The following is an 11,407-nucleotide window of genomic DNA, read 5'->3' on the forward strand; positions in this document are numbered from 1 at the left end:
TGTCTGTGTTTTTTGCTGATTTTGGGACATCATCAGGTAAATAGATAGAAGACTTATGAAAATATTTTTCTGTAAACGGTTTATTAACTTCCCATAGGATAAGTTATAGTAATCGCACAAAAAATCGAAAATGACAATTTTTGCATATTTTTACGCTTCAGACGTTTTTAAACATTTTGGCTAACCTCAAAAAAATGAATGTGTGTATGTCTATGTCTAAAGTATGTATGTGCAGATACAAATTTTCATCGACGATTTCGGGCGCATGGATCAACCGATTTAAATAATTCAAAAAACATTCGATTCCTATTGATAAGGAAACGTGATGATTAGTTTTTGGTAAAGGAAGGTCCTGCCGTTTGGGAGATACGGAGCAAATAATGCAGAAAATAGAAATTCAGTTTTTGAGATAACGATATTGAATTCCGATTTCAATAACTCAAAAACATTTTATTTATATTAATGAAATGAAGAATTGGTTAATGGTTTTTGGGAAGGCAGGTCTAGCGATTTCGGAGATCCAAATAAAAAATTGAATAAAATGTCTAAGACAAAAGTATATTAATACAAAATAATATAAACTAATTCAATTTGTTTTATGAATGCATTTGGAACAATATTTAAAATTTATTATATTTTTTTTTAATATAATATTATTATTTATTATCAAATTTTGCAAAATATATTATTATATCATAAAATAATATTTTATATTGATTTTTGAATCAATACTAAAAGTGTAAATATGTGAAATGTGAAATAAATTGTTACAAAATATCAATCACCATAATATTGGATTTTTTCCAAACTTATTTTTTATTGCAGAATATACACTCCTCTATTTTTGTATTTACAACTAAGTTGTTTTATGTTTTATTCAAGTACTTGAAAAGTGTAGAAAATTATATATTTTTTATTATTTTCTCAATAATTAAATTAGTAGAGATATTGCAAATTCATTGATCTTCTCTAAAGATCAAAATTTGTCTCACATACGCACATACTTTCTGTATTTGGTCTCAAACGATTCAGAACAACTAGAAATGTCGACAAAATATAAATCAACTAGTGGTGCATGGCATCGTGCCTTAAGACAAATTGCTGAAACTTCCCGTACCGAAAATTAAAATTTTTAAAAAACCTTTAAAATTTTTTGAAAACTTTGGAAAAAAAGAGATTTGTGACTTTTTTGAAAAAATAGATTTTTTTATATTTCTAATTTTCTATACTTTGAATTTTTCTGAAAATTTTGAATTTTTTTTTTTCAACGCGATCGTGCTGCGCGGCTGTTTTAGAGATGAAATATCAAAGCGCGTAAGCGCCGCCCCGCTTCCGGTATAATTATTGGTACGGAACCTGAAGAACTGTAAACAAAATTCATACTTCTTATTATTATAATCTCTATAAAATATCTGATAATTTGATGTGCATATGTCTAATGATCATTTTTTATCGTCAACTGACATTTTTTTACTTCAGCTCCAAAACCGATAGACCTGCCTTCACAAAAGTTTAATCATTTCTTCATTTTGTCAATTAAAGTAAAATATTTTTGTAAAATCGAATACTTTTCATAAATCGTCGACAAAAATTTGTACTCGAACAAACACACACACGCACACATATACATACATCCATTTTTTAAGGTATGTCGAAATTTTTGAAACGTATAGATCTGCAAAAGTTTTTTAATTTTAATTTAATTTTTAATGTTTTGCGATTACTATAATTAATCATACGAGAAGTTGAATATTTGTTTCTACATATTATTAAAGTATTTTAAAATGTAGAAAAATAGATCAACTTTATTATTTTCTCAATAACAATTGGTAGAGACATTGCAAATTCACTGATCTTCTGTGAAAATCACACACACATTCTTTCCATTTTGGTCTCAAAAGATTCAAAACGACTTGAAACGTGGACCAATTATAAACTAATCAAAAAACACTAAAATTAAATATCACACACATACTTTCCACTTTTCCATTTTCGGTCTCGAAAGATTCAGAACGACTTCAAACGTTGACCAAAAATGAACTAATTGAAAAATAATAAAATTAAATAGAATCGCAAATACAAAATTAAAACATGTTTCCAAACATTTTGGAAAAAAATAGTTTTATTGTATACAGATAGATTATTTAGGTTATTATTATCTATTATTATTAAATTTTATTATTAGCAATTATATAAAATTATTCATCTTTTCCTTAAAGCCCATGATGATCGTCCAAGAATGAGAACAAGGGCTCTTTCTAGACAAGAAATTGTCTACAGTGTAGTCATTGATGCTGGTTCTACTGGATCAAGGGTTATTGCTTATGAATTCCAAAAACAAGGTAGTAAAAATTTAAAAAAAAAAATAGACAAATATAACAGTGATATAGATATTTATAAATAATTAAAAAATGTTGTTATTATGCTTTAGATGATGCTTACGACCTTTTACGAGAAGACTTTCACCAGCAAGAACCTGGTTTGTCAAGTTATGCCAATGATCCAGAAGAGGTAAGTAAAATTCATACTTTTTTTATTTACATCAATGAACTACAATCTGTCATAATAAACAACAATCAGTAATTTTAATGGTTTGTTAAATAAGGAAAAGGTCGAATGGTCACCGAGTGATGATCCGATTCGAGGTTGATGTGTCCTGATGTGAAAAAATTTAAATAAAGTCTACGAGTAATTGTGCATATTATAGATTACTAAAGAATATCAAAAAAGGCCGTTTTGGCTGAGCCGTTCAATGTCATGGTTTTTTATTAAATTTTGGCCAAGATGTTGGATGGTTCTGTATTCTATCCTTGTATCTTAAATTGAATTTTGCTGTTTCTTCCTTGACAGTGTTTATGTTCAAATCAGTATGAACCAACCAATTTAGGACATACTTGGGTGCATTTATAATTTCTTTCAAAATCTTGTTTTGAAATCTTTGAATTATGACGATTTTGGATTCACGCGCCGTTTCCCAAAGCTGTATTCCGTACGTCCAAATTAGTTTCAACATGAATTGGTACAGAAGAGGTTTGTTCCATGTGCTTAACTGAGATTTCCGGTAAAATTAATACTTCAAGAGTAGTTTTTTAAATTCTTCTTAGAAGATATTTCTCTAAATTCCTGGTTTTTGTTCATGTAAACAGTGTACAGTCCAAAATTTTATTCAAATCTTCCAGAAAAAACACATAACAGAAAATATATATCAGGAACTAACTATTTGCAAACTTTTACAAAATTTAAAATATTGGTCACTAAATATACATCCCCAAATGGATGCTTCTGTTGATTCCACTTCTGTTACTTATATTAAAAATTGTGCTCCAATTATTAATTTACGGTAGGGCATCGAAAATGAAAATGTTTATATATCTTTACGTTTCAAAGGATTCTGAATATTTTGGCATACCTTAGAAAAAATTCATGTATGTGTGTGTGTATGTGCGTGTGAATTTTTCGTCGACGATTTCGGGAATTTTCGTGATCACAACAGCTCAATGACATGACTAAAGATACATTTGGGAGCTACCGCCAAATTATTGAAAAATCTAATTAAACATGTCATTGATTTTTGTCTAAAAATCTTTCTAGATAGTCCTGTAATTCACTGTCCTAGCACCATAATTTGAAAAGTCTTATGATTCAAACCAAAAGATGTTATCTGACTAAAAACACCTATTATGGCTTTAGAATATATATTTAATTTTCATCGATGATTTCGGGAACACCGATCAACCGGTTTGAATAATTCAAAAAACCTTCGATTCGTATTGATAAGGAGACGTGCTGATTAGTTTTGGCAAAGGCAGGTCTAGTCGTTTTGAAGATACGAAGCAAAAAGTGCAGAAATTTGGATTAGATCATAGACATCCGCTCATAGCGTTCCGTGTGAGCATGTCGTTATAGCTGATTTGGTTAGCGCGTCACCGCAATTTTCGTTTGCGTTAGTAGATAAGAAAGTCAAAACTGATCACACGCCTGTAATATTTAACTTCCCGTAGGGTAAGTTATTGTAATGGGCCGAAAATCGGAATTGAAAATTTAACATTTCTCAACGTTTTGAAGGTTTCTGAACGTTTTGGCATACCTCAGAAAAAATGGATGTGTGTGTGTGTGTGTGTATGTATGTATGGATACAAATTTCCAGTCACGTTTTAGGGCGCACGGATCAACCGCTTTGAATGGTTCAAAAAACATTCGATTCCTATTGATAGGGAAAAGAGCTGATTAGTTTTTGGCAAAGGCAGGTCCAGCCGTTTCGGAGGTACGGAGCAAAGAGTGCAGAAAATAGAAATCGAATTTTTGAGAGAACGGAGTATCCGATTTGAATGATGTAAAAAACATTCAATTAGTAATGATTGGGAGAAGTGCTTATTAGTTTTTGGCAAAGGCAGGCATAACCATTTCGAAGATACGGAGCTAAATATGTAAAAAATGGCAGTTTTTGAGAGAACTAAGCGTCCGACTTAAATGATTCAAAGAACTTTCTGCTTGTCTTAACAAAATAATTGATTTTGGAAAAAAAAATTTTGTTCCATTTTTTTTTTTTTTGTAGTTTTTTGTATATCGAAAATATTTCAGATTATTATTTTTTAATTCTGACTATAGTTCTAATATACTTCACAAATAATTTAAACTCTGCAATTCAGTTTATATAGTTCTCATAAATAATAGACAATGTTACAATATTTATAATAAACTATTTGAAAACATTCTGTATTCCTCAAACATTTCGTTACGGTACGGGAAGTTCCAGCAATTTGCCTTAAGGCACGATGCCATAATTGCCTCAAGACAGAAATCCACTTACAGCTAGTTTTTTAAATTTTGTTTAATACTTTTTATGTTTGTATAGTTGATACTATTTAAAATTGTTAATTCAGTGCATATATTTTCCGAACAAAAAATTGATGCATTTGAAATAAAATATGTTCATTCCAACAATAAGTCCGCTTAATTAGATTTTGTTTATATATATTTCATTCAAATATATATAAACAACGTCGTCTAATCTAACAAGTTTTCACATTTTGTCTACAGATACAAATAATGAAAATTCTAGTTTTTATAATATTTATTCATAGACATTTTTATTGGCTCATTATTTTTATTCTTTGAATATTTAATTACGGTACAGGAAGTTCCTGCAATTTGCCTTAAGGCACGATGCCATACACCCGACTAGTATTACTATTATTTATATTTATATAGTTATATTTTTCTCCCGTTTCTTTTACCAAGGGAGCCAAGAAAATAATGGAGCTCCTCAGCAAAGTAGATGGTTTCGTACCAGCTGAAGCAAAACCCAAAACGACTCCATATTTGAGAGCCACTGCTGGTCTACGTCTTTTGGGTGAAGAAGTTGCAGAAAAAACTTCTTCAGGCAGTCCAAAGACAATTTGAGAAAACCGACTACAAAGTTGAGCACGATGCTGCTGGATTATTGAGTGGAAGTGATGAAGGACTTTTTGCATGGTTTACTGTCAATTATCTAAAAGGTAATAATAGACTAATATTGCAAAAAAGTGCACTGACATTACTTGCAAAATTAGTTAAGTGTGGTATTTTTAGCGATGCTATTTGAAAGTAGGGGACAAATGATGTGTAATTAGTCTATAAATACGGACACGTTGTCAAGTTTTTGACACAAGTATTTTTAAAGTATAATTTCTTTAAGCGCGACTAGGGAGAAGGACTTGAAGTGGATTTAAAATTTGTAATGATAAAGCAAGAATTGAAAAGAGATAGTCACAACTTGACTGAAAATTGAATAAAAAAAATTAAAAATAAAAATAAGTATATAAGATAGAATATGATATATGATATAATTTAAAGTTGATTTAACATTTTTAATAAAACCATCTTTCTCCCTATACTTTAAAATAGCATTGTTAACGTAAGTTTATTGATTAGAAATTATTTCTATATTATTCGTAGTTTCTATAATTCTTTAAAGTTATTAAAATGGAAAATATTTTTTAGGCAAGACAGATATTACAGCTGTTCAAAGAATGAGATTATATAGGCAGCGAAAAAGTAAAAAAAATACCATCAGTCAATGAATGTATGTTAATTTTAATTACATGAAGTTCTTCAAACACAATTATTACATGATGAGTGAAGTTGCAAAAACAATATTTGTTTAGGGGTTGTTTAACATAATCCACTGTGTGAACGAATATTATAGAATTTATTAATCAGCTATTACTTCATTTCTCTAATAAAGGTTCATTTCTAAATGCTAATTACAATGACAAACCGATCATGTCATATTTGAAGTATGACTTTAATTACATTATTGTTTTTAAATATTATACATATTTTAATGCGATTATAAATATATAATTTATAATTCATCATAATATAAATGTGTATAATAGTTGACACTAATAAATGTGTGCATCACGAGTGTTACCATATTACTAATAAACATTATTCAAAATTCTGTATGATCTGAATTCAAAATGATGTATTTATTTTTACTTAAATGCCATCATGTACGATAGCAAAAAGTTTTACTTCAATCACACTCTTTTTGAGCATTGTTGTTTAGTTTGCCGGTACTTGAATATAATTTTTAGTAAATGATATATAATTTTTGTGTAAGATATATTCTTAATTAGAAATTGATTCATTATTTTTATAGAGCCTCTAAAACAGATTATTTGTGTTTGGGGTAAAAGGACAATCTACACTTTTGCACTTTTTATTTTATTCAAGGCTAAGGTTGGATACACATTTTTTGCCCTCTACTTTAAAATAGCATTGTTAAAAAATACTACAATTGACTTGTTTTGAGATGATTTTAGCGGATCTTTCTACACAGCATGATTAATAAAATCATATTCCAAACATTAATCAAGAATAAACTCTTGCTTATTTGCAAAAAGTCCTAATACAATTTTATTTCATTATTTTTTTATTTTAAGGATCTTTGGACAAACAAACGTATGCTGCCTTAGATTTGGGTGGAGGTTCAGCTCAAGTCACATATCAACCAGAAAATAATTATGTAAAATTCTTGAAGAAGAATATGCATCCTGTGTCTTATAAGAACATGAACATCTTCAGCAAAAGGTCAGAATAGAAATCTCTAGAAAATTCAGGAACCGATTCTGTCTTGCAACAGACAAATGTTATGGCAAGGCCATGTTACGCTTCAGTTTCCAAACATTATTATGCTACTGAATCATACTGAATACTGTTAAAATGTTATGTATTTGCTGTGCATTCAGGCGTTTTACACATAAACTGCAACGTCACTCGTATGTTATGAAGCTGAGTCAGAAAAACCCTGTTATCTAACATCGTTTTTTGACATTTGTGCGGTTTCTAGCTCAAGTTTTCTATCTGACAATCTCAGAAAAACGCCTGACTGCACACTAACCACATGACTTTTGTCAATATTTAGTATTGAAAATTCTTCATAACATAGCCTTGCCATAACATTGGTCTCTTGTAAGGCACAATCGGTTCATGAATTAAGGTTCTAATTTTTACCAGATTTTTGACTGATTTTAGTTTTTCAGTTATCTAGGTTTGGGAATAAATGCAGCAAGGAACACTTTATTCGAAGCTGATTCTAGAAATGGAATACAAGAAGGCCAAAGTGTTTTCAGCAAATGTCTTCATCCACAAATCAAGAATGTTCCTTTTGAATTTAATAACAAAAAATATTTTGTCAGGTAAGTTCAACGGAATATTATTAATCAAACCTAAACCCTAAAAAATATTTCAGAGCAATTTTGAAGATTTTCTGGAATTTTTAAAGATTTTTTGTATGAACTGTTGGGATTTATTAAAATATATGAAAAAGTTTATATAAAGGCCTTTGAGAATTGATACTAAAAATTGTAACTATTGTTTTAAAGTAGATAATAACAATAATTAATCATTTAGTAAAAAACATTGCAGACTATCAAAATTTCTTAACAGAGAAAATTATTACTATCTATTAATGCACTTGTGCCTATGAAAACTAAAATACTCTATAGGGTTATTTTTCAAATTCATCATATTCTTACTAGAATGTAATTATTTGTATTATTTATAATTTTGTCAGATATTCTGCACTTGTATAAGATCTCTGAAATGTTTCACTAATTGTTACGCTCCAACTTCCATACATTATGCTACTGAATCATACTGAATACTGTCAAAATTTCATGTATTTGCTGTGCATTCAGGCGTTTTACACATAAACTGCAACGTCACTCGTATGCTATAAAGCTGGATCAGAAAGACCCTGTAATTAACATCGTTTTTTGACATTTGTGCGGTTTCTAGGTTAGGTTGTCTATCTGACAACCTGAGAAAAACGCCTGACTGCACAGCAAATACATTTTTTTTTCTTTTTGATTTATTATTCATAGCAAGCTATACAAAGTACATTCAGCTACATTTGTTACAGTTAAATATTAATTAACGGCGTGAGAGAAAATTGCTATACAAATACATGACGTTTTGACAGTATTCAGTATGATTCAGTAGCATAATGTATGGAAGTTGAAGCGTAACATGGCCTTGCCATAACATTTTTCTCAAAAATTTTAAAAATGTTTAAAGATTGTTTAAAACCTTCACATATCTTAAAAAAAATCTTACCAATTAGTAAAACATTTCGAAGATCTTATAGAAGTACAAAAAATTCTTATAGGCTTTTATAATATCCTTAATCTTCTTTTATAAAGTAGTATGGAAAGTTCTTTATTACATAACCTTGCCATAACATTGGGCCATTATTAGGCAGAATCAATCCAATTAGCTGAACTTTAAGGGTTTTGGGAGAATTTTTTAGTGCAGAGTACCAAAAAACACCAATTTCTATATTTTTCACTAATTTTTCTACTCATCATTGCAGTGGTATGCCATCCCTGATCAGAAATCGCCGATTTAGCATGATGGTCTGCAAATACTACGTTTTGCAGGATCTAATTCCTTGGTAGATCCTAAACCTTTGGGTTTGTCCAAACAAGAATCTGTTGCAGTCAGTGCCTTCTATTATCGTGGATTGGCAGCTCAACTTATTAGTAAGATAATATGAAATTTAATTTTATAAAATCAAGTCAAGGGCTTGTAAAAATAAGCTGGTCTAACGAAAAAAATTGACAAAAGAAGCAAGAAGATATAAAAATTTTGCTTGTGTTTTTCAATTTTCACCACCAGCCATTTTAAAAGTGCAATTTATTATATGAACATTTTAAGAAATCGAAAAAGAAAGTATGATACTTTTGTGGCTTTTGGAACCAGCAAAAGTGTTTTTTTGATTCATATCTTATATATAAAAACGAAGCACTCGATAAAATGATCCGCTAAAACTTGAAAACGGCTGAACCGATTTGGCCAGTCTTAGTCTTGAAAAATTCGTGCTAATCAATAGGTTGTCGGAAAGGTGAGATATTATTTCAAAATCGTGTAGAAACTTTACATTTTTAATTTGAAAATTTTTGTAGAAGCGTAATTTAAATAAAACAATGGACGGTGGCTAATACGTCGAATGTCAAACGTTTTGACAGATGATGTTCAATTGCGTTTAATAGGATGTCTTACGTTAATATTATTCAATTATGATTAAATTGTAGTAAGTAGTTTTTTTGTATTTTATTTAGTAAATGGGCCGCAAGTGTTACTAGAAACTCAATATATCAACTTTTTTGAAATGTAAATATGAAAACGCACTTTTTGGCAAATTTTTGTCAAACACGGTGCTCAGAAAGATCTCATTTGTATAATTATATACTCATTGGTATTTATAAAACATTTTCTAGGTTATATTATTTTTTATTTATGTTATTTATATTCAAGACCTAAATTTGGTATCGATCAAAAAGACATTTTGTCAAATAACATTTACCCAGTTATACTTTCCCAGAATTTATCGAAGAATAGATAGTAATATATGAAGGTCCGGGTTTAAAAGGTTCACCACCGATGTGTCAAAAAACCAGTAAAGTTAAGCATTGTTTAACAACAACATTTGAAAGTAGAGGGAAAAGGGTGTATAAGCAGCTATAACCTTGATTCTCATGTCTTTGCTATCGGGAGATAAACGATAATCTTTGAAAATCCATGATAAAAATATTTTCTTCCGTTGGTAGTTTTTTAGCATTAGTTAAAAATGTAATCATTTGTAAAAATGTAATACCTTTAAAATTAAAATGAGACATTAAACCTGCTTGATACCTGGCCGTTCCAAGTTACCCCGTCTATGGGGTAAAAAGATCTAGATAACAAATTAGATGAATTTATAGAATTTGTTTTATATTTATTTTAGCAAGTAGATATTAAATTGTTGTTAAATCTATCAAGGCAATTTCGTTAATGTATTTTTTTTTCATTTTTATTAGCTGGTACAAGTGGCAAAATAACTGTCCAAGATCTCTGGAAAAAGGCAGAGAAAGAATGTTCTGCACCAAATGAGAAAGATCCATTATTGTGTATGGATTTGATTTACATGCACACCTTATTAAAATCTGGTTATGGGCTAAATGACAATAACGATTTGGAGGTAAAATAATATTTTACTTTTTTCTTAAAATTGTTTCTAATTACTAAATTTCCATTAATTTTTTAGATGATTTTGAAGCTGGATGACCACGAAATTTCCTGGGTTCTTGGATTCGCATACAGTAAACTTGGTAATTGATTTTGTAATTAATCGATGGAATAAAATGTAAATATAGATTATGATCAACGAATAAAGTTTTATTATAGCATTTATAAAATGGGATTTTATTTCTATAAAATTAGAATTTTTTTATATGATGATATAATATATATATTTTAAATGAATTATGTAGGAAAATAAGCAAAATATTTTTATGTAGTTGGGCAAGTTCAATATTTCATTTATAAATTCATCTTAAGGTTCAATATCTGATTTCGTTTTCTACTTATTTACTAATAACAGTCACTATTACCAGAAACTAATAGAATTACAGCATCTAGTTTGTAAAATAAAACCAATAATCTAGAAATAATATTTAATTGGATTGGATTCGAAAAATGACATTTTGAGCACATAAATAATGACAAAAATGTCTAATTTATCAAAAAAAATTTAATACAAAAGTAGAGTAGTTCTATTCAAAATTGTATCAATTGGCACCATCAGCTCTACTATAATTTAATATTTAATTTAACTTTTACGATTTAAAATTAACTTCATCTAAAATATAATTTATTTTGTGTTTTATAAGCTTCCCGTAAGTTATACTAATCGTCCAAAAATTAAAAATTAAATTTTTGCATATCTTCACGTTTTAGAGGTTTCTAAACATTTTAGCATGAATCAGAAATAAATGGATGTGTGTGTGTGCACATGTGCGGATACAATTTTTTCGTCTACGATTTTGGGCGTATGGGTGAACCGATTTAAATAATTCAAAAAGCAATCGATTCCTATTGA

The 11,407-nt window shown here is 29.1% G+C and overlaps 1 pseudogene; it reads left to right on the top strand.

Moving 5' to 3' along the window:
- Nucleotides 1–2,219: 2,219 nt before the first annotated feature.
- Nucleotides 2,220–10,637, top strand: LOC113382624 (annotated as a pseudogene).
- The last annotated feature ends 770 nt before the right edge of the window (nucleotides 10,638–11,407 follow it).

The sequence above is a fragment of the Ctenocephalides felis genome, unplaced genomic scaffold, assembly GCF_003426905.1.
Source record: "Ctenocephalides felis isolate EL2017-DRISC unplaced genomic scaffold, ASM342690v1 CF-g0.4_SCAFFOLD_03519, whole genome shotgun sequence".
Taxonomy (NCBI): domain Eukaryota; kingdom Metazoa; phylum Arthropoda; class Insecta; order Siphonaptera; family Pulicidae; genus Ctenocephalides; species Ctenocephalides felis.